Source organism: Choloepus didactylus, chromosome 17 (genome assembly GCF_015220235.1).
Source record: "Choloepus didactylus isolate mChoDid1 chromosome 17, mChoDid1.pri, whole genome shotgun sequence".
In the NCBI taxonomy this organism is placed as follows: domain Eukaryota; kingdom Metazoa; phylum Chordata; class Mammalia; order Pilosa; family Megalonychidae; genus Choloepus; species Choloepus didactylus.
In genome coordinates this window covers 27,635,224-27,657,092 of record NC_051323.1, presented here as the reverse complement: position 1 = coordinate 27,657,092, position 21,869 = coordinate 27,635,224, and the positions used below count along the sequence as shown (strand labels likewise).

General features: G+C 35.9%; 1 protein-coding gene across 3 annotated transcripts in view; it reads right to left on the bottom strand.

Moving 5' to 3' along the window:
• Positions 1-21,869, bottom strand: part of PELI1 (pellino E3 ubiquitin protein ligase 1) — a 74,400-nt gene that overhangs the window by 32,826 nt on the left and 19,705 nt on the right. The window contains exon 3 of one of the 3 annotated variants that reach the window (XM_037806887.1): positions 19,258-19,336. The exons of the other annotated variants lie outside the window; for them this stretch is intronic. The gene's annotated coding sequence lies outside the window, so the exon portion shown is untranslated. The remainder of the gene's footprint in view (positions 1-19,257; positions 19,337-21,869) is intronic. 3 annotated transcript variants of the gene reach the window in all.

Here is a 21,869-nt window from a genome sequence, read left to right as displayed (position 1 = left end):
TCTAAGATCAGGAACAAGACAAGGATGCCCGCTGTCACCACTGTTATTCAACATTGTGCTGGAAGTGCTAGCCAGGGCAATCCGGCAAGACAAAGAAATAAAAGGCATCCAAATTGGAAAAGAAGAAGTAAAACTCTCATTGTTTGCAGATGATATGATCTTATATCTAGAAAACCCTGAGAAATCAACGATACACCTACTAGAGCTAATAAACAAATTTAGCAAAGTAGCGGGATACAAGATTAATGCACATAAGTCAGTAATGTTTCTATATGCTAGAAATGAACAAACTGAAGAGACACTCAAGAAAAAGATACCATTTTCAATAGCAACTAAAAAAATCAAGTACCTAGGAATCAACTTAACCAAAGATGTAAAAGACCTATACAAAGAAAACTACATAACTCTACTAAAAGAAATAGAAGGGGACCTTAAAAGATGGAAAAATATTCCATGTTCATGGATAGGAAGGCTAAATGTCATTAAGATGTCAATTCTACCCAAACTCATCTACAGATTCAATGCAATCCCAATCAAAATTCCAACAACCTACTTTGCAGACTTGGAAAAGCTAGTTATCAAATTCATTTGGAAAGGGAAGATGCCTCGAATTGCTAAAGACACTCTAAAAAAGAAAAACGAAGTGGGAGGACTTACACTCCCTGACTTTGAAGCTTATTATAAAGCCACAGTTGCCAAGACAGCATGGTACTGGCACAAAGATAGACATATAGATCAATGGAATCGAATTGAGAATTCAGAGATAGACCCTCAGATCTATGGCCGACTGATCTTTGATAAGGCCCCCAAAGTCACCGAACTGAGCCATAATGGTCTTTTCAACAAATGGGGCTGGGAGAGTTGGATATCCATATCCAAAAGAATGAAAGAGGACCCCTACCTCACCCCCTACACAAAAATTAACTCAAAATGGACCAAAGATCTCAATATAAAAGAAAGTACCATAAAACTCCTAGAAGATAATGTAGGAAAACATCTTCAAGACCTTGTATTAGGAGGCCACTTCCTAGACTTTACACCCAAAGCACAAGCAACAAAAGAGAAAATAGATAAATGGGAACTCCTCAAGCTTAGAAGTTTCTGCACCTCAAAGGAATTTCTCAAAAAGGTAAAGAGGCAGCCAACTCAATGGGAAAAAATTTTTGGAAACCATGTATCTGACAAAAGACTGATATCTTGCATATACAAAGAAATCCTACAACTCAATGACAATAGTACAGACAGCCCAATTATAAAATGGGCAAAAGATATGAAAAGACAGTTCTCTGAAGAGGAAATACAAATGACCAAGAAACACATGAAAAATGTTCAGCTTCACTAGCTATTAGAGAGATGCAAATTAAGACCACAATGAGATACCATCTAACACCGGTTAGAATGGCTGCCATTAAACAAACAGGAAACTACAAATGCTGGAGGGGATGTGGAGAAATTGGAACTCTTATTCATTGTTGGTGGGACTGTATAATGGTTCAGTCACTCTGGAAGTCAGTCTGGCAGTTCCTTAGAAAACTAGATATAGAGCTACCATTCGATCCAGCGATTGCACTCCTCGGTATATACCCGGAAGATCGGAAAGCAGTGACACGAACAGATATCTGCACGCCAATGTTCATAGCAGCATTATTCACAATTGCCAAGAGATGGAAACAACCCAAATGTCCTTCAACAGATGAGTGGATAAATAAAATGTGGTATATACACACGATGGAATACTACGCGGCAGTAAGAAGGAACGATCTGGTGAAACATATGACAACATGGATGAACCTTGAAGACATAATGCTGAGCGAAATAAGCCAGGCACAAAAAGAGAAATATTATATGCTACCACTAATGTGAACTTTGAAAAATGTAAAACGAATGGTTTATAATGTAGAATGTAGGGGAACTAGCAGTAGAGAGCAATTAAGGAAGGGGGAACAATAATCCAGGAAGAACAGATAAGCTATTTAACGTTCTGGGGATGCCCAGAAATGACTATGGTCTGTTAATTTCTGATGGTTGTAGTAGGAACAAGTTCACTGAAATGTTGCTATATTATGTAACTTTCTTGGGGTAAAGTAGGAACATGTTGGAAGTTAAGCAGTTATCTTAGGTTAGTTGTCTTTTTCTTACTCCCTTCCTATGGTCTCTTTGAAATGCTCTTTTATTGTATGTTTGTTTTCTTTTTAACTTTTTTTTTCATACAGGTGATTTGAAAAAAGAAGGGAAAGTTAAAAAAAAAAAAAAAAAAAAAAAAAAAAGAAAAAAGACAAACAAGGGGAAAAAAAAAAAAAAAAAGATGTAGTGCCCCCTTGAGGAGCCTGTGGAGAATGCAGGGGTATTCGCCTACCCCACCTCCATGGTTGCTAACATGACCACAGACATAGGGGACTGGTGGTTTGATGGGTTGAGCCCTCTACCATAAGTTTTACCCTTGGGAAGACGGTTGCTGCAAAGGAGAGGCTAGGCCTCCCTGTATTTGTGCCTAAGAGTCTCCTCCTGAATGCCTCTTTGTTGCTCAGATGTGGCCCTCTCTCTCTGGCTAAGCCAACTTGAAAGGTGAAATCACTGCCCTCCCCCCTACGTGGGATCAGACACCCAGGGAAGTGAATCTCCCTGGCAACGTGGAATATGACTCCCAGGGAGGAATGTAGACCTGGCACCGTGGGACGGAGAACATCTTCTTGACCAAAAGGGGGATGAGAAAGGAAATGAAATAAGCTTCAGTGGCAGAGAGATTCCAAAAGGAGCCGAGAGGTCACTCTGGTGGGCACTCTTATGCACACTTTAGACAACCCTTTTTAGGTTCTAAAGAATTGGGGTAGCTGGTGGTGGATACCTGAAACTATCAAACTACAACCCAGAACCCATGAATCTCGAAGACAGTTGTATAAAAATGTAGCTTATGAGGGGTGACAATGGGATTGGGAAAGCCATAAGGACCAAACACCACTTTGTCTAGTTTATGGATGGATGTGTAGAAAAGTAGGGGAAGGAAACAAACAGACAAAGGTACCCAGTGTTCTTTTTTACTTCAATTGCTCTTTTTCACTCTAATTATTATTCTTGTTATTTTTGTGTGTGTGCTAATGAAGGTGTCAGGGATTGATTTAGGTGATGAATGTACAACTATGTAATGGTACTGTAAACAATCGAAAGTACAATTTGTTTTGTATGACTGCGTGGTATGTGAATATATCTCAATAAAATGATGATTTAAAAAAAAAAAAAAAAAAAAAAAAAAAAAAAAAAAAAAAAAAGATCAGTCGGCCATAGATCTGAGGGTCTATCTCCGAATTCTCAACTTGATTCCATTGATCTATATGTCTGTCTTTGTGCCAGTACCATGCTGTTTTGGCAACTGTGGCTTTATAATAAGCTTCAAAGTCAGGCAGTGTAAGTCCTCCCACTTCATTTTTCTTTTTTAGAGTGTCTTTAGCAATTCGAGGCATCTTCCCTTTCCAAATAAATTTGATAACTAGCTTTTCCAAGTCTGCAAAGTAGGTTGTTGGAATTTTGATTGGGATTGCATTGAATCTGTAGATGAGTTTGTGTAGAATTGACATCTTAATGACATTTAGCCTTCCTATCCATGAACATGGAATATTTTTCCATCTTTTAAGGTCCCCTTCTATTTCTTTTCGTAGAGTTATGTAGTTTTCTTTGTATAGGTCTTTTACATCTTTGGTTAAGTTTATTCCTAGGTACTTGATTTTTTTAGTTGCTATTGAAAATGGTATCTTTTTCTTGAGTGTCTCTTCAGTTTGTTCATTTCTAGCATATAGAAACATTACTGACTTATGTGCATTAATCTTGTATCCCGCTATTTTGCTAAATTTGTTTATTAGCTCTAGTAGCTGTATCGTCGATTTCTCAGAGTTTTCTAGATATAAGATCATATCATCTGCAAACAATGAGAGTTTTACTTCTTCTTTTCCAATTTGGATGCCTTTTATTTCTTTGTCTTGCCGGATTGCCCTGGCTAGCACTTCCAGCACAATGTTGAATAACAGTGGTGACAGCGGGCATCCTTGTCTTGTTCCTGATCTTAGAGGGAAGGCTTTCAGTCTCTCACCATTGAGTACTATGCTGGCTGTGCGTTTTTCATATATGCTCTTTATCATGTTGAGGAAGTTTCCTTCAATTCCTACCTTTTGAAGTGTTTTTATCAAAAAGGGATGTTGGATTTTGTCAAATGCTTTTTCAGCATCTATTGAGATGATCAATTGATTTTTCCCTTTCGAGTTTTTAATGTGTTGTAATACATTGATTGATTTTCTTATGTTGAACCATCCTTGCATGCCTGGAATGAACCCCACTTGGTCATGGTGTATGATTTTTTAAATGTGTCTTTGGATTCGATTTGCAAGTATTTTGTTGAGGATTTTTGCATCTATATTCATTAGGGAGATTGGCCGGTAGTTTTCCTTTTTTGTAGCATCTTTGCCTGGTTTTGGTATTAGATTGATGTTAGCTTCATAAAATGAGTTAGGTAGTGTTCCATTTTCTTCAATGTTTTGAAAGAGTCTGAGTAAGATTGGTGTCAGTTCTTTCTGGAAAGTTTGGTAGAATTCCCCTGTGAAGCCATCTGGCCCTGGGCATTTATTTGTGGGAAGATTTTTGATGACTGATTGGATCTCTTTGCTTGTGATGGGTTGATTGAGGTCTTCTATTTCTTCTCTGGTCAGTCTAGGTTGTTCATATGTTTCCAGGAAATTGTCCATTTCTTCTACATTATCCAGTTTGTTGCCACACAGTTGTTCATAGTATCCTCTTATAATTTTTTTAATTTCTTCAGGATCTGCAGTTATGTCACCTTTTTCATTCATTATTTTGTTGATATGGGTCTTCTCTCTTTTTGATTTTGTCAGTCTAGCTAGGGGCTTGTCAATCTTGTTGATCTTCTCAAAGAACCAACTTTTGGTGATATTTATCCTCTCTATTGTTTTTTTGTTCTCTATGTCATTTATTTCTGCTTTAATCCTTGTTATTTCTTTTCTTGTACTTGGTTTAGGATTGGTTTGCTGTTCATTTTCTAGCTTCTTCAGTTGATCCATTAGTTCTTTGATTTTGGCTCTTTCTTCCTTTTTAATATATGCGTTTAGTGCTATAAATTTCCCCCTTAGCACTGCTTTTGCTGCATCCCATAGGTTTTGGTATGTTGTGTTCTCATTTTCATTCGTCTCTATATATTTAGCAATTTCTCTTGCTATTTCTTCTTTAACCCACTGATTGTTTAGGAGTGTGTTGTTTAACCTCCAGGTATTTGTGAATTTTCTAAGTCTCTGATGGTTATTGACTTCTAATTGTATTCCATTGTGGTCAGAGAATGTGCTTTGAATAATTTCAATCTTTTTAAATTTATTGAGGCTTGTTTTATGTCCCAGCATATGATCTATTCTGGAGAAAGTTCCATGAGCACTAGAAAAGTATGTGTATCCTGGTGATTTGGGATGTAATGTCCTGTATATGTCTGTTAAATCTAATTCATTTATCAGATTGTTTAGGTTTTCAATTTCCTTATTGGTCTTCTGTCTGGTTGATCTATCTATAGGAGAGAGTGATGTGTTGAAGTCTCCCACAATTATTGTGGAAATATCAATTGCTTCCTTTAGTTTTGCCAGTGTTTCTCTCATGTATTTTGTGGCACCTTGATTGGGTGCATAGACATTTACGATTGTTATTTCTTCTTGCTGAATTGCCCCTTTTATTAGTACGTAGTGGCCTTCTTTGTCTCTCAAAACATCCCTGCATTTGAAGTCTATTTTATCTGAGATTAATATTGCTACACGTGCTTTCTTTTGGCTGTAGCTTGCATGAAATATTTTTTTCCATCCTTTCACTTTCAGTTTCTTTGTGTCCCTGTGTCTAAGATGGGTCTCTTGTATGCAACATATTGATGGTTCATTTTTTTTGATCCATTCTGCGAATCTATATCTTTTAATTGGGGAGTTTAATCCATTTACATTCAACGTTATAACCGTGAAGGCATTTCTTGAATCAGCCATCTTATCCTTTGGTTTATGTTTGTCATATTTTTCCCCTCTATCTATTAATATCCTTTATTGTACCCATACCGAATCTCTTTAGTACTGAACCTTTCTCCAAGTCTCTCTGTCCTTTCTTTGTTTCTCTGTCTGTAGGGCTCCCTTTAGTATGTCCAGTAGGGCAGGTCTCTTGTTAGCAAATTCTCTCAGCATTTGTTTGTCTGTGAAAAATTTAAGCTCTCCCTCAAATTTGAAGGAGAGCTTTGCTGGATAAAGTATTCTTGGCTGGAAATTTTTCTCACTCAGGATTTTAAATATATCGTGCCACTGCCTTCTCGCCTCCATGGTGGCTGCTGAGTAGTCACTACTTAGTCTTATGCTGTTTCCTTTGTATGTGGTGAATTGCTTTTCTCTTGCTGCTTTCAGAACTTGCTCCTTCTCTTCTGTGTTTGACAGTGTGATCAGTATATGTCTCGGAGTGGGTTTATTTGGATTTATTCTATTTGGGGTTCAATGAGCATTTATGATTTGTGTATTTGTTGTTTAGAAGATTTGGGAAGTTTTCCCCACCAATTTCTTTGAATACTCTTCCTAGACCTTTACCGTTTTCTTCCCCTTCTGGGACACCAATGAGTCTTATATTTGGACGTTTCATATTATCTATCATATCCCTGAGGTCCATTTCGATTTTTTCAATTTTTTTCCCCATTCTTTCTTTCATGCTTTCATTTTCCATTCTGTCATCTTCCAGGTCACTGATTCGTTGTTCAACTTCCTCTAGTCTTGTACTGTGAGTGTCCAGAATCTTTTTTAATTTGGTCAACAGTTTCTTTAATTTCCATACGATTATCCATTTTTTTATTTAGTCTTGCAATGTCTTCTTTATGCTCTTCTAGGGTCTTCTTGATTTCCTTTGTCTCCCGTACTATGGTCTCATTGTTCATCTTTAGTTCTTTGAGTAGCTGCTCTAGGTGCTGTGTCTCTTCTGATATTTTGATTTGGGTGCTTAGGCTTGGGTTATCCATATCATCTGATTTTTTCATATGCTTTATAATTTTCTGTTGTTTTTGGCCTCGTGGCATTTGCTGAACTTGATAGGGTTCTTTTAGGATTTGTAGACCAATTGAAGTCCTTATCTCTAATTTATCAGATCTACAGCTTCGTGGAGTACACTTTCTCTAACTAACCAGCAGGTGGCGTCCAAGAGCCACCTGTTCTCCACAAGCCAGTTCTCCCCTGCTTAGCCTTTTTGGTGAGTGGGGGAGTGAGTCTTGTGGGGTCCAATTGGTGTACCAAGCTTGCATGTGTAGTTGGTGTTGCCTGCCCTGTATACAGGGCATGTTTCTGGGCAGTCAGGGTGGGGGGGGGGTGGCTCTAACAATCAAATCTCCCTGGTGATTCTAGAGTTTTAAAGCTGCTGCAATAGTCTAATCCTTCAGTTCAGTCCTGCCACAGTTTGTCTCTGCCACTGACCCACAAGTCCTTGGTATTGGCGTATGGCTCCTGAGACTTGCAAGTGGGCCCCTCTTCCAGGCCGTGCACCCCGGGTCCTCTGTTGAGGGATGACTGTGCTATGTCACAGGTGAGTGCCGTCCCCCCAGGGCAGTTCTGGGCTGCTGGGCTGTGTAGGGAGGCTCCCAGTCTGCTGAAATGATGGCTGAATGGGGCTTTGTTAATTCACACTGTTCTACCTTCCTAACTCTGGGACAATCAGCTGAGGTTGCAGGGAAGGCTAATGTCCACGCCCAGTTTTGTGGTGTGTGCCTGTTATTTGAAGCACTTCCGTCACACTGGGTTGTCTGGGGCAGTTCTGGGTTATGGGGCTGGCGATGGGCAGGAGTGTTTCCTGTCCACCAGGATGATGGCTGTGAGCGGACACCCCCCTCTTCTTGGGAAGTTGTGGTGTTTAGTGAATTTTCTCAGCCACTGGATTATTGCGTTTTGTCTCAGATCTCTCCTAGTTCTGCTCTTGACTTGACCTGCCCAAATTGCACGTCTTTGAAGCTTTCTGTATTGGGCTTCTTAGAGTAATTGTTTTAGAAAAAGAAAAAAGGATTAAAAAAAAAAAAAAAAAAAAAGGGCCCTCCTCAGAGATCTAATGGGCTATTGAAATGCTAAGAGACAAAGCAACCAGGGCCATTACGGAAAGGTCCACAGGGCAGAGAGATCAGCTTTTCTTCGGGATTTGCATATGCGCCTCAGGGCCTGAGCTCGGGCCTGGGCGCTGCCCTTCCCCTTTCTATGTTCACCAGAACTCCAAAAATCCTCCGCTTTTATTTTGGAGTTTTTCATGTTGTTTTTTTTCTATGCCTGTCTCTTCTCTGCTGGGCTGGCTGCTCTCAGATTCTCTGGTGTCTGGTCTCAGTCTATCTATGGTTGGAGTTTGGCTCAGCAGAATGAGTTTCCGATAAGGGCTGCCACTGCAGTTCTCCCTTCTCCTTCCCGGAGCTGACAGCCCCTCCTCCCATGGGACTGAGCCTGGCAGGGAGGGGCGCGGGTCCCCTGGCCGCAAAAACTTACAGATTTCGCTGATCTCAGCAGTTCCACGTTTTCATGAGTGTTGTATGAAGTATGCCCAAAGTCAGATTGCTCTGTGGTGTCCAGTCCACGCAGTTCCTGGCTTTCTACCTACTTTCCTGGAGGAGTAACTAAAACATACAGCTCACCAGTCTGCCATCTTACCCCGCCTCCTAAGGCTGTTTTTAAAAGTTTTTTGGATAAAATTAAAACTTAGAAAAAATGAATAAAATGTATTTCTCTCCAATGCTTTAAGCCTATACCAAACTTTGAAATAAGAAAAAAAAACAAAAAACAAAAAACAGAACACTAAGTCCATGGCCATCTTTTACAGTCTAGGAATAAGCCATATTAATCTTACGCAGGTTATGGGCTCCAAAGAACCCACTTCTTTTTGGACAGTTCAATTACTCTTAGCAATAGAAAAATCTGTGTTTTCTCTAGCCTTCATTTTTGTTAAAACAGCAACTAAGTTATATGCATTTTTAGAAAAGGTAACACCAGTAATCTCAAAGTTAACTCCCAAGATATTTATTAATTTCAAAGGGGAAAATAGTAAGTTTACAGTGGGACAAACCTGACAGACACCACCTTAGCCAAGTGATCAAGATGACTATTACCTGTAATAAGACATGTGTTCCCTCATAAGATGCACTGAACACATAGCATCGTTTCAGTGGTATGCTGCCAAAAAATGCATAACCTCAATCTAATCATGAGAACACATCAGACAAACCCAAATTGACAGTCTACAAAATACTGATCAGTACTCATTTAAAGTATCATGGTCATAAAAGACAGAAAAAGACTGGGGAACCATCACAGACTGGAGGAGACTAAGGAAACACAGTAACTACATGCAGTATGGGATCCTGAATTGAATCCTAGAACAAAGACATCAGTGGAAAAACTGGTGAAATTTGAATATGGTATGTAGTTTAGTTAATAGCATTGTACCAGTGCTAATTTCCTAGTTTGGATAAATATACTCTGATGATGTACATTAACATTAGAGGGAAGTGAGGGAAGGGTATAATGAACACCCTGCATTATTTTTCCAAAATAGAAGCTAAAATAATTTCACAACACGTATTTTTAAAAAAGACAACAAAAATAAAAAACAAATAAAGAAACCCTAAAGTTAAGGACAAAATGTTAAAAAAAAATGAGATCAGGATTCAAAGTTGGCCTTCTTTCAGCCTCCTCACAACTTCAAGGTGTAAGAGTCAATGCTGCACTGGTCCTGTCAAGTCACAGGGCCTGCCAGGTCTCACATCTTAATTCTCTGATTTGAAACTGCTCTGTCCCCAGCCCCCTTGGTCAGGAAAGTTGTTACTGCACAAGCATAGCCACTCATTGGACTAACTGACAGCTAAACCAAACTGGCCCATCTACCCACTGACTAGAATTTGGAAGAACTGAGCTCTGTGGGTTTTTTTCCTTAAAAAAAAAAAAAAAAAAAGGGAATGACATATAAGGGCAATTTTGCTACTGAATGATGTAGGTGTTTTTATTGGAAAACATTTAGTATATGCAATATAGCTTCTAAGTTAATGCTGTACACTGAAATTTTTAGCAGTATTTGAACTTAGTTCAGTTCAGTTTTGTCCACCTCCCCACATGAATCCTGCCCTTAAAGAGAATACCTCGTAAGAATTTGCTGCTTCACGATAAATGAGAACAAGCTATGCTGAGATTTGGATGCTGGACCATCCATCTGCTTACTAACTAAATTTTACATTATTTCTTTTCCAAACCAAGCTCATAGCACAGGGCTCAAATATGTGCCTCAGTAGAATTGCAAATTACTACAAGTCATAGACTTTTGCTATTCAAACTGTGGGAGTTAGACAGTGATTTCCAAGGATCTAAGGTAATGGAGTAAAACAAGAAGGATTTGTTAAATACCTAGTATGTATTTAGTTAGGCATACAAAGTAGATCTTAATAAATACTTCGTTGATTACGGTGATGCTGTCTCATGAAGATTTAATAATTTTCTCAGAGATTTTTTACTTCTCAATATCTACACAAAATGTTTATAATCTGTTCTTTGTAGATAACTTTGATACTATGTAGAAAGTTCTATTTTCTACATCTCTAACACAGACTAGGCCCTGATATATTATCAAAGGCCTCAAAAGCCACTGCATTTAGTTTCAAGGTTGAAAGCTGTAAAAATATTTGTTTCTCAACAGGGGGAAAACAGTACATCTAAATAAAAAAAGATATGGTAGGTATATTTCCTGCTACTTAACAGAGGTGAACTTTAAGTCTTTTGGTTTCAAAATTACATGCTCCATTCAAAAGGAATGGGGAAAAATGTAGTTAAAAATTCAAATTACAAATAAATCTCCAATATTGTATTTAATAGTAAAATCAGCTATCAATCGAAATAAATCATTAAAAGATGACAATTATTATGACATTATTAACAAAAGTTTCATTTTATCAGGCTTTTAATTTTCTCTTTGGTTTATGAGAAGTTCTCAAAAGTAGCAGCTGATCTTTCCTTGACCAAATCAGAATGTTTTCCCCATAAATTTTTATAGCAGCAATTTAGAGACATTGTGTGTGGGAGGCTGAGAACATCTATTTTTTAGCAGAGTGAATATTTTAAATCACTCGGTATGGTATTCTTATTTAACCCTTTTCATTAGGAAAACTATAAACACGCATAGCTGGAATACTTCTATGAATTTCCTCTTCTTCCACTCTAAATATATTTATATTGTCACACTACAAATATACCAATTAGGTAAATTATTATCATCCTTCCCCCACATTTGCAACTTTCTCGTCACTGACTTAACTTGCATTCTATACATACACAAGAGAGTGAACATTTTATCCTCACAAAGAGATTAGAAAATTGGATCCAAAGGATCACACATTACTAGGCAACATGTCAGTATTCTAGAAAACAGATTAAGCTCTCCATGGTTTTCCTATTGAAAGAAAAATCTCAATTATAGCTTTCCATTGATAAAAATAAAATGCTTCAGAAATCAATTCTGCTTGAAGATCTCCGTCCCTGGTATAATTAGACCTAAAATTATTAAATCTTTCCACCATATAAAAGGAAAAGCAAACAGAACACTCCAGGAGAAACAGTACTTAAAATCCTCATAAAGCACGACTGTCAATATTTTAAAAATTTCTTCATAAGTTTTCCCGTCCTGGTGAAATGTTTAAGTAATAAATAGCAGTTAACTAAAAGGCACAGATCTCTTTCTTGAGTGGACCTTGGGAGATTTATGGTTGAAGAGCTAGAGTCTGAATAAGCTGTCAATGGCTAACCAAAGCACAATGATACTGATACCATTCTGGCTACCGAACAACTTCTTTAGAGAACAATAAAATTTTTGAATTTGAGAATTCGAAAGAAAATAATGGGTAACATTAAATTCTAAAACAGTCAAAAAAAACCCTAAATACTGTAGTTTGAATAGGAAAAATATTAAAAATGAAGAGCTTTCAGTTTTCTCTTAAGCAATAATCAACAGGCAATAAACACCTGTAGTTATTTTCTTATGCTTTCTTTAAGACTGATGGGAGATGAAATCAATAGTGTAAATCCTCCCTAAAATCACAAAAGCCTTGGAGCTCGAGTTTTATTCAATCCTTTCCCCAAGAAAGAAATTTAATTCATATATAACACATTTCTAAAGATGAATATAAAAAATGTGAAAAATTAAATGTAAATGATCTAATTAATTATGCTTCAAATCATTTCTTTTGCAATCTTACCTCTAACCTGAAACACTGACAATGTGACACTTAAAATTAAGCCACAGAACACCTACCTCTTTATTCCACTGCTCTCACCACAAAGTAGACAACCTTCTCACCAGAGGATAAAATCCAGATAGTATGAAAGCATCTCCCAATTGCAGTTGGAATCACACACTGAGTAGCTGTCTGCTCAGTGTTCTTTCACATAAGCACTTCATAATGTGTGTGGGTGGACCTGTGTTACGCAAAATAGATAAACACTATATGATTCTAGATTCTATTGGTTGAAGTCAGAATTCACTTCTCTCTCACCTCCTCCCCCTAAGGAAGTCTGTGACCCAAAAGGGAATAAACGGAAGTAGGAGGAAGTACAGAACAGTTTTTAACACAGGCTTAATTTTAAGTTCTGGAATAAGGTATTTCAAAAAAAGAATATTCTACTTCTTAAAAGACTGAATTAACTCTATAAATAACAGAAGTATAGCTAAGGTACTGAAATACCTTTTCATAATAGCATAATAGACTATTTTAACAGATCTAGTATACTATTACTCAATGTTAGGAAATACTCCATTTCAGAAACTAGAAGAATCAACATAATTCAAATGTATAGAAAGAATGTATTTTAGCACTATTAAATGAGTCAGATTTTTTTGGTCTGGTTATAAAATACCATATTATCCAGTCATAAAAATAGGTGAACATTCAATCACATTTTCAATTATCACACTGACTTATTTCTAGCTTTATACTTTAAAATAAAATAAATTCATTTGGTGCTCATGAACATGGAGAAATGACAGCAGTACCCACAGGTGAGTTGGGACTGGATAATCTTCATCAAATAGCTACTAACGGCACCCCAGTTATTGACTTTTGCTGCTCTCAGATCATCCCACTTGTAACCTCCATTAGGGCTGGGTACTCCAAACATCCTCACACCCTTTCTTAGGAAAAGAAATGTGTTTTCTTATGGTGAAGTGTTGTACATGGAACTAGTCTATGCTTCTACACAGGCAAAGGTGAACCTGCTTTGCGCTTACTTACATTTCAGATTTTTTTTTTTAAAGCATGCTAAAATTAAGACACAAGAGTAAATACTGGTTCATACCTATTGCATTACAAACAAGTTGCAAATGCTAATCACCCATACTCCACCCATTATACTGATGTTGAACTTGAGTCTAGGTACTGATATTCTTTTATTAAATTCTTTAGCAGTCCTGATGTGTTCAACGCTATTGTAAAAAGTAAAATCCCACTCTACCAGAGCCCTAAAATTGGCACTGATAACCACGGTTCACAGCCACCTATGTAAATGGCTATCTAGACAATTTGAGACCTAATGCGATTACATAAGCACAGTATGTTACAACTTGCTGATAGTACCTGCTTGGAAAGTTAGTAAGTATCCTTGGTGACCTTAATTGGAAGCTTTCTAAGCCCCACTTATAAGGGCACTATATCTTAAAAAGTCATATAAAAATATTTTGGTGGCCCTAGCTTATATGCAAAGCTTTCTCACTATATGTCCACCGGACAACAGCTCTGGTTCACAGTAAGGCTACGGTTTCTAAGAAAACATCATTGAAACGACATTTTGTCATCTAATAACTTGGCACAAAATGAACCACCCTCTCTTCTACAGCAAAAAATCTACTTCTGCTGCTACCCAGCATTCCACAACTATGTCACATTCCATGAAGCTATTATTCAGTAAATATGCTTAAGGTTTCTTTTGCCCATTCTGCTGGCAGCACACCAACTATGGTTGCTGTTAAATAAATCTGCTCAAGTAGCCTCCTTTTGTTCATTGTAAATACATGTCCAAACTAGGAAACACACCTGTAAGGATGATCTGGGCACATTCTGAGGTTTTGCTATTTGGTGATCCTGCCTTGTTATGTTATTGTAGGCTGATGAAATTGCTCAAGAAGCCGGACATGACAGGTCCAACACTCATACCAAAGAGAATGTAGTTGTGACTGACTCGTTGTGCCTTGAGACTGTATAGTTAAACACGAGGATCTGCCATTCTTTAGACCAACATACTAGTCCTTAATTTTGAGAGTGTTATTTCTTGCTCAACCCCTCAGGCAACTGACATATCAACAGTTAATATGATAGCATCCTAAACTACCTTAATGATTAAAAATAGAGTATTAAGAATATAAAAATTCCTTGTGTATTTCAACCTCTGTGTTTATACTAAACAATCGCCTGAGAGAATATATTTCTCTCAAAGAGTCCTAAGAAGAAGACATTAAAGAAGACACCTTCATATTTTCTGATTATGATGAGGTATTTTTATAATGGGGCAAAGATCCATACTCATAAGAGAGCCAAGAAAGGGCTAGAATTAAATTCTAAGCTTTTCCTTCCCAATCTGAATTTTGACTAGTTATAATGATTCTGAGTAGTAAAGTCATGGGGGCCAGGCAAATACAAAGTAAGACCACCGCAACAAAAACCTTTAAGTGGCTTTCCAGGCTGATGGGAATCAATGTTACTAAACTTGGGCAAATGGATCTGAATCTCATGACATTTCCCTACTCTTCTTTTATATCAGACTTGGCTTATAGGTGTCTGACCTTCTGGTAATTGTATCAGTTGAGCTCAGGCACCAATGATAAACTTTTAGTAACCTGTAACCTTTTAAAAATTGTTCCAGAAGAAAACCTAAACAAAGCAAAATGCACTAACCTCACAATTTCTAGACCTTTTCAAATGATTCTTTTTCTTATATTCCTATTTTTCTTCTTATTAGCTGTAGTCTTGATTTTGGCTTCACCTCTGATACAACTACCCTCTGAGAGATGCTTCTTCTCTAATTGTCTCTGAATACCTTCAAGGATTCAGTCAAGGGCTCATACCTCATAGTCCACACCCAGAGCAGGTATGTAAATTATTTATTTCTTTAGTTCCACCTCATTGGTGATGTTCCTCTAACCCATAAGCAAATTCACATAGATAGCACTTGATGTTCTATAAAAAGTCATTACTGAATATCTACATGTGGCCAGTTTTTTATTTGCCAAATCCATCTAACTCCAGTTCTTTTGAGGATAAGTTGTATTGTGTCTAAGATTTTTCAACAAGGAATCTATTCTTCCTTGTTAGGGGCAGGAAGAAAAAAATACCATTGGTGTTACTCTATCATATAGTCACATTTTAGAGCTGGAAAGAACCTTAAGAATATCCTATCCAACTGAGGCTCAATTTTCATTTTGGTTCCCTCACTTTATAGATGAGAAAAATCTATATCCAGAGAGCTAAGTTATTGATGAAGGTCATAAGGCCAAGTAATAGAGCTAGATAACAGGCCATTTGACCCCTATGTTAGAGCTTGTTTCATTACAGCAATTTTGGAGATGATACCACAAGTACTAGGGAACAGAGCAGTCAGCCAATAAGTAATTCATACCTTGTATTGTGTGGGTATTAATACATGAAATGGCCAACTCTTCACTTTTAGCTCTATTCTTTGATAATTAAAAATTATTTTAATTTTATGCCATAAACAGAAAGCTGAAAATTAGTACAAATAAAATAAAAGCTTGACAAAAGGCATAGCTGTAGATTTGTTTCATTTTACTCACCAGATGGGCATAGCTCCCTGAATTGACTGTTCAAACTCCCACTTTGTGAGCTTTGCTCACCCGGAAGTCTCCTTAGACAAGCAAATGAAATACAGACCTCAAAAGTACTACCACAGATAATCCACAGGATGGGAGAAAATTATTTGCAAATCATATACCCAAATAAGAAAGTTATATCCAGAATATATAAAGAACTCTCACAGAATAAAAAGATAAACAATCCAATTAAAAATGGGCAAGGCATCTGAATAGACATTTCCCCAAAGAAGATATACAAATGGGCAATAAGTACATGAATAGATCATTCGCCAATAGGGAAATGCAAATCAAAACCACAATGAGTTTCCACATCACACCCACTAGGATGACTACTATAAAATAGATAATAACAAGTGTTGGCAAGGATGTGGAGAAATTGGAACCCTTATGCACTGCAGGTGGAAACATAAAATGGTGTAGCCATTTTTGGAAAAGAGTCTAGCAGTTCCTCAAAAGATGAGATACTGAGTTATCATGTGACCCAGCAATTCTACTCTTAAGTATATATCCAACAGAAATGAAACATATGTTCATACAAAAACTTGTACAAAAATGTTCATAACAGCATTATTCATAATAGACAAAATATAGAAATAACCCAAATGTCCATCAACTGATGCATGGATAAATCAATACGATAGATCCACACAATGGAATATCTTTCTGCAATAAAAAGGAATGAATTACATACTACAACATGGATGAACTTTGAAAATGTATGTAAGTAAAAGAAGCCAATCACAAAAGATCACATACTGTATTTCATCTATATGCAATGTTCAGAACAGACCAATCCTCACAGAAAGTATATTAGTGGCTGCCTAAGGCTAAGGGGCTTGAGAATGACAGCTAAAGGATATGGGGTTTCTTTTAGGGGTGATAAAAATGTTCTAAAATTGTGATAATGGTTACACAACTGTGAATATACTAAAAACCACTGAAGTATACATGTTAAGTGGGTAAAACTTATGGCATGTAAATTATATCTCGATAAAGTTTTACAACAGATAAAAAAATAAAAATAAAGTATTAAGATCTTTTTCTAAAAATAAAACCCTATCATAAAAAAAAAAAGTACTGCCAGACTCCATGATCACTGGATACTGGCATACATTCGGAATTCAAATATGATCTTTTGAAGAACAAATTTTAGAACGCAGTTAAAAATTTTCTATATATTATAACTCCCACTTCTTGAACCAAAGGAACTAAGGAAAACCAATCATTTGAACACTCCATAAGATATGTGAGTTTTCACAAACAGCTGAAAACTTTCCAAAACCAACTGCTTTTTGGACCAAAAATCAAGAAATTCACAATTAGGCATGAATTTTCCAATCTTATATTCTGTTTTAGTCTAACTTTAATTGTAGACATGAGTTTTTTAGTTTATAATAACCTTTGCCATAATCTTATATCACCTCCAATAAATGCAACAGTTTCAAGTTAAGTTGAATATTCAAGTAAACAGCTCAATATAAACCATGACCAATATAATTTCACTTAATCCCTACGAGAACCAGGACATTATCCAACTAACAGATTTGATATTTAATCAAAATATCTGATCTTTTAATAATTATCTAGCTAACAGTCCTAAATCGTAATATTTCTAGATTACCAGATGATGATATCCTTCTACTACAGGATTATGAAAAGTCACCTTCTTTCAATCTTCTGAATTAGTACTTCCCATTAAATGCTTATTAATGATTTCATCTACTAAAACAGCAATTGTGGGCTTCCCATGCTGTTTAACTTAAATGTTTGAGTAGTTTTAAACTTAGGGTTGTGGTCTTCCTATTTCTAATTTTGTGCATCTAGAGTCACCAACAATTCAATCACTAAGTCAACTCAACAAACATTAAACATTCACTACAATGCCAGATGCTATGGGAGTATTTAAATTAACACAAAAGGTACAATTCCCTAAATCACCCTGCATTTCCTGTATGGTTATGAAAACAAGGTGTACATCATTATCCCCATCCAAATCAGTATAGGATAGGTGTCATATTAATGCAAAGACCATAAGAATTGTAAGTCTTCAAAGAAAAGTGTTACCACTTTGGTGGAAGAGGATTCAGAAGTATTTGAGTTGGGCCTTGCAAGACAGACTAGAATTTGGTAAGTGAAGAAAAGGCATTTCAGGTGGAAGAAACTAAGTCAAGATAAAACAGGCAAGGGAGAGGTATGCAATGTACATTAATTAAGATGAAACAGATCATGTAAATCACAAATTGAAAACCACAAAAGACACACGCAGGCTGGCCCCTCTTTCCAGTTACTGATTCTCCTCAAATGTATGGTAATTTTTTACCGTTTATTCATGAAAATCTATATTGACAAATGCTGGAAGCTGGTGTGGGTTCCCTTGCCGTTTGAGTACGTTATTGTTCAATTTCTCCCATAGGGGTAGGGGATGCTTTCCCTTGGGGTGTCACCAGATGGGAATAGGTTTGCACCCTTCCTTTTTCTCAGGCAGAATCAAGAACAGACCAACAATATGGCTCTCTCTTTGGGTCAGATGGGTAAAATGGCCATTTCTAGAAGGTAAACATGTTAAAGGAATAAGAAACTGTGTATGATGCTGGAGGATACTTACTAAACTATTTAAAATCAGCCAGACCAAAACTGATCAGAAGAAACCTCAGTTTAATGTTGCATATGGTGTGCACATTTTTAGTTATGGAAAACCAGGAGAAAGTTGATTAAGCAAAACTAAAGAAATCACTGATTAATCATGATTTTTAATATGTTCACACCAGTGTAGTTCACAAAAAGTATGACAATTATTGATTCCCCTTTATATACTGACAAGAAGAGACAATCTCTTCACACTTTAGTCTTTCAACAATGGATAGACAACCAGGACCTAAAAAAAATTCCCTTAAAACTTGTTAATTTGCAAAATTCAGATTGTTACATAACCTTTTGGTTAATATTTTTTAAACAACAAAACATGGGAAAATGTTTGCACAAAATCCATTAAATTTCATGACAGTAAGAGTGGATTTGTAAATTTTTCAAAGAGGGATGATTCTGTACAAAACTTTTTGGGAGATAATCATAACGTCACAGCAATGTTTCCTAAAGAATGATAGGTGAGTCAGATTTTTAACATTGATGACTTGAATTAGAAGTAGATATCTTCTGGAACTTTCATTTGTTGTATTAGAAATATATTCATTTAATGCTGTTTTAACTGTTTTTACCCAACTATCTACTTCCAATGAGACCTTGATTGTGACAACTGCAATTTTGTTAACCATCATTCTTTTTTTAAAAAATAACCTCCACATTTTTAATAATGCCCAAGAGAAAAATTGTTTGTTTTATGAAAACGGAATTTACAGTCAGAATTATATCACTTACTTTATAAAACAAAGTGTTCTCACAGAAGTATTCATCAGTTGTGTTGGTTTCAGAGATTTGGGACAGGACTCCAGCGATCCTGGAGCAAACATAAACATCTCAGTAGATCTGAACTACAAATGGCTTTTTCTCGAAGCTCATCCAGTTTGCTTTACAATTTCTTAACCATAGTTCTTCTTCTTGTAAAAAAAATTACTATAATACCTGCATTTGGAACAACCTGAAAAATCTAGGTTGTTGCCTCAATTAGAAAGTTGGAATTTTAGCTTACGTCTAACTACATTTGTAAGAACTGACCACCATACAGGAATGGATCATTTTTTCAAACTGGTTCTACATCTTCACTTGTCAACTTTTTCCAATCATCATCTCAGATAAAAACAGCTTCCATACAATTTAGTCTAAATTATAGACTCCAAACATCTGAAAAGAAGGACCTCTGTTAAACTGAGTTCCTTTTAAGTAATTTCAGCTCTGGCCATGATGTGGTAGATGAAAATAACCAGTTTTCTTCTCACTTAAAACTGAGAACCTATTTGTGTCAAAACTAAAATACAAAGGTGTGTGTATGTGTGTAGGGGGAGGTGTTGTTGCAAAGCCCAGAGTGATATAGTCTTTCCTCGAAATTTCTAAAATTCTAATTAGCTCAGTAAACATTATATGGAGTGCTTACTCTGGGCTCAGGCACTGTGGTAAGAGTTTACAAAGATTATTTACAGAGTAATACAAAGAATAATGAGAAATGTTCCTATCGTAAAGGAGGTAATAAAACTAGGAAAAACACTTTTTCCCCTAGAATTTTTGAGATTTCCTATTTTTAATCACATCATATATGAGTCTTCTAAGTAAATAAAGTTATATAGGGTACATTTCTATGCTTTTAAAATAAGTGATCAGATTTGCAAATGTACTTTTTTATACTTTTTTAAAGTACTGTATGCATTTCAAATGCTGTCAACATTTTTCTTTCCTTTTTTCTCCCACTAAAGAAAATTCTTTTCTCTTCCAGGACCTCAAAATTTCCTAAAATTATACATTTCTAACCAGAGTCGCAGACTGAGGTGAACTGATGTGAGGCCTGCAATGAGTTTTTTTTCTTTTTTTTTAATTCTTATTTTGTTTCCATCATCTTTCTTTGTCTTACTTATGCTTCCCGCCTCTACTGAAGTTTTATTGTAGAGTACATGACAGTACGTTTAAATTTCTACACATATCTTTGAATTTCAAACACCTTGTTCCTCCTCTATTAATATTTTCATATATTAACACTTTTCAAAACACTGGGTTCTGTATAAGTTAACATAATTATTTTTCATAATAGAAATACAAATAAGGTTCTAATTAACATACTGCACTTTCTCTTTAAAGACCCTGACATGGAAATAAAATTACTGTTATTTGGACCTGTAAGCTGGTGGTTTTCTTTTTTTTTTTTAACCTTTGACTATAGAATATTTGGTCTGTCATCATCACTGTGTTTACTGAGCCAATTATCTACAAGGACAAATAGCAGAGCTTCCTATTCATTCCAGCTAAATCAATTAGGTTATTCACACATTTACTGAACAGTTGCCAAAAGTCCCTCCTTTTAAAAAAATAAAGATTTATTTTATTTTTTAAAAAAGCCAGGGTTCTCAAATTCACTGTATTACTTTGCAACTCTTGCATTTCACTTGCCTTCAACATCATGTGGGTGGAGAAAGAGACCAAGACATTCAGTACAAAATGTGAAGTCAAGGGAAATTTTTAGACAGCAATAAACTGTGAAAATCACTTAAACTTACTTCAGAACAATCTTTTGTAGAGAAGCATAAATGTAGGCATTTTAAGATACTGCTGGTATTTCATTAAAAAATTATTAGGCTCAAAATACCATAAATTTAGAGATCTTATTTGTTTAAACTAATTCGGGATCTTTTTCATATAACTCAAACTACAATTAGAACCATATTCAAAGAGGTTTTATCTAACTGCTTTTCTTAATGCCTTTTAAAAAAGACTTTATTTGAAGACTTAAAATTCTTAATGACTTATCAAAATATTGATTACATTTTTTGTGATTAAGAAAATGTTCTTCAGGAAATATTTAGACTGTTCATATATTTTCGAAGACAACTCATTTAAAGTCAGTGTATTTTGGAAAGCCAACTTGAAACAAAGCTTCCTGTTTGTAAAACGCACTAAGACCTACATAAAAACCAAACAAATACATTGCTGATTCTAGAAGATGTAGAATACATAGCCTGCAACTGCTAGTATTGCTGATCCACATACAAAGGAACTTTTTTTTATGACTCTAATATTAGATGATTAAACTAGCATGTTCCATAGGCAATGTATGTACTAAGTTTTCATGCAAATCACTTATTACCTCATGAGAGAAACAAAGGAATTTTTAAAGAAATGATTCTCAACTCAATTCAAATTCTTTCCAACTTTTCCCTATATTTAAATTCACATGGTTGTTTCTTTATACATAACATATAACACATATTTTTTAAAATGTGAACTGAACATATATTAAATGCTCAGTAAACAATAATTGTTTAATGCTATTATTATTCACCTGTAGAAAAAATCCTACTAATGCTTAAGAGCTATTTGAAATGTCT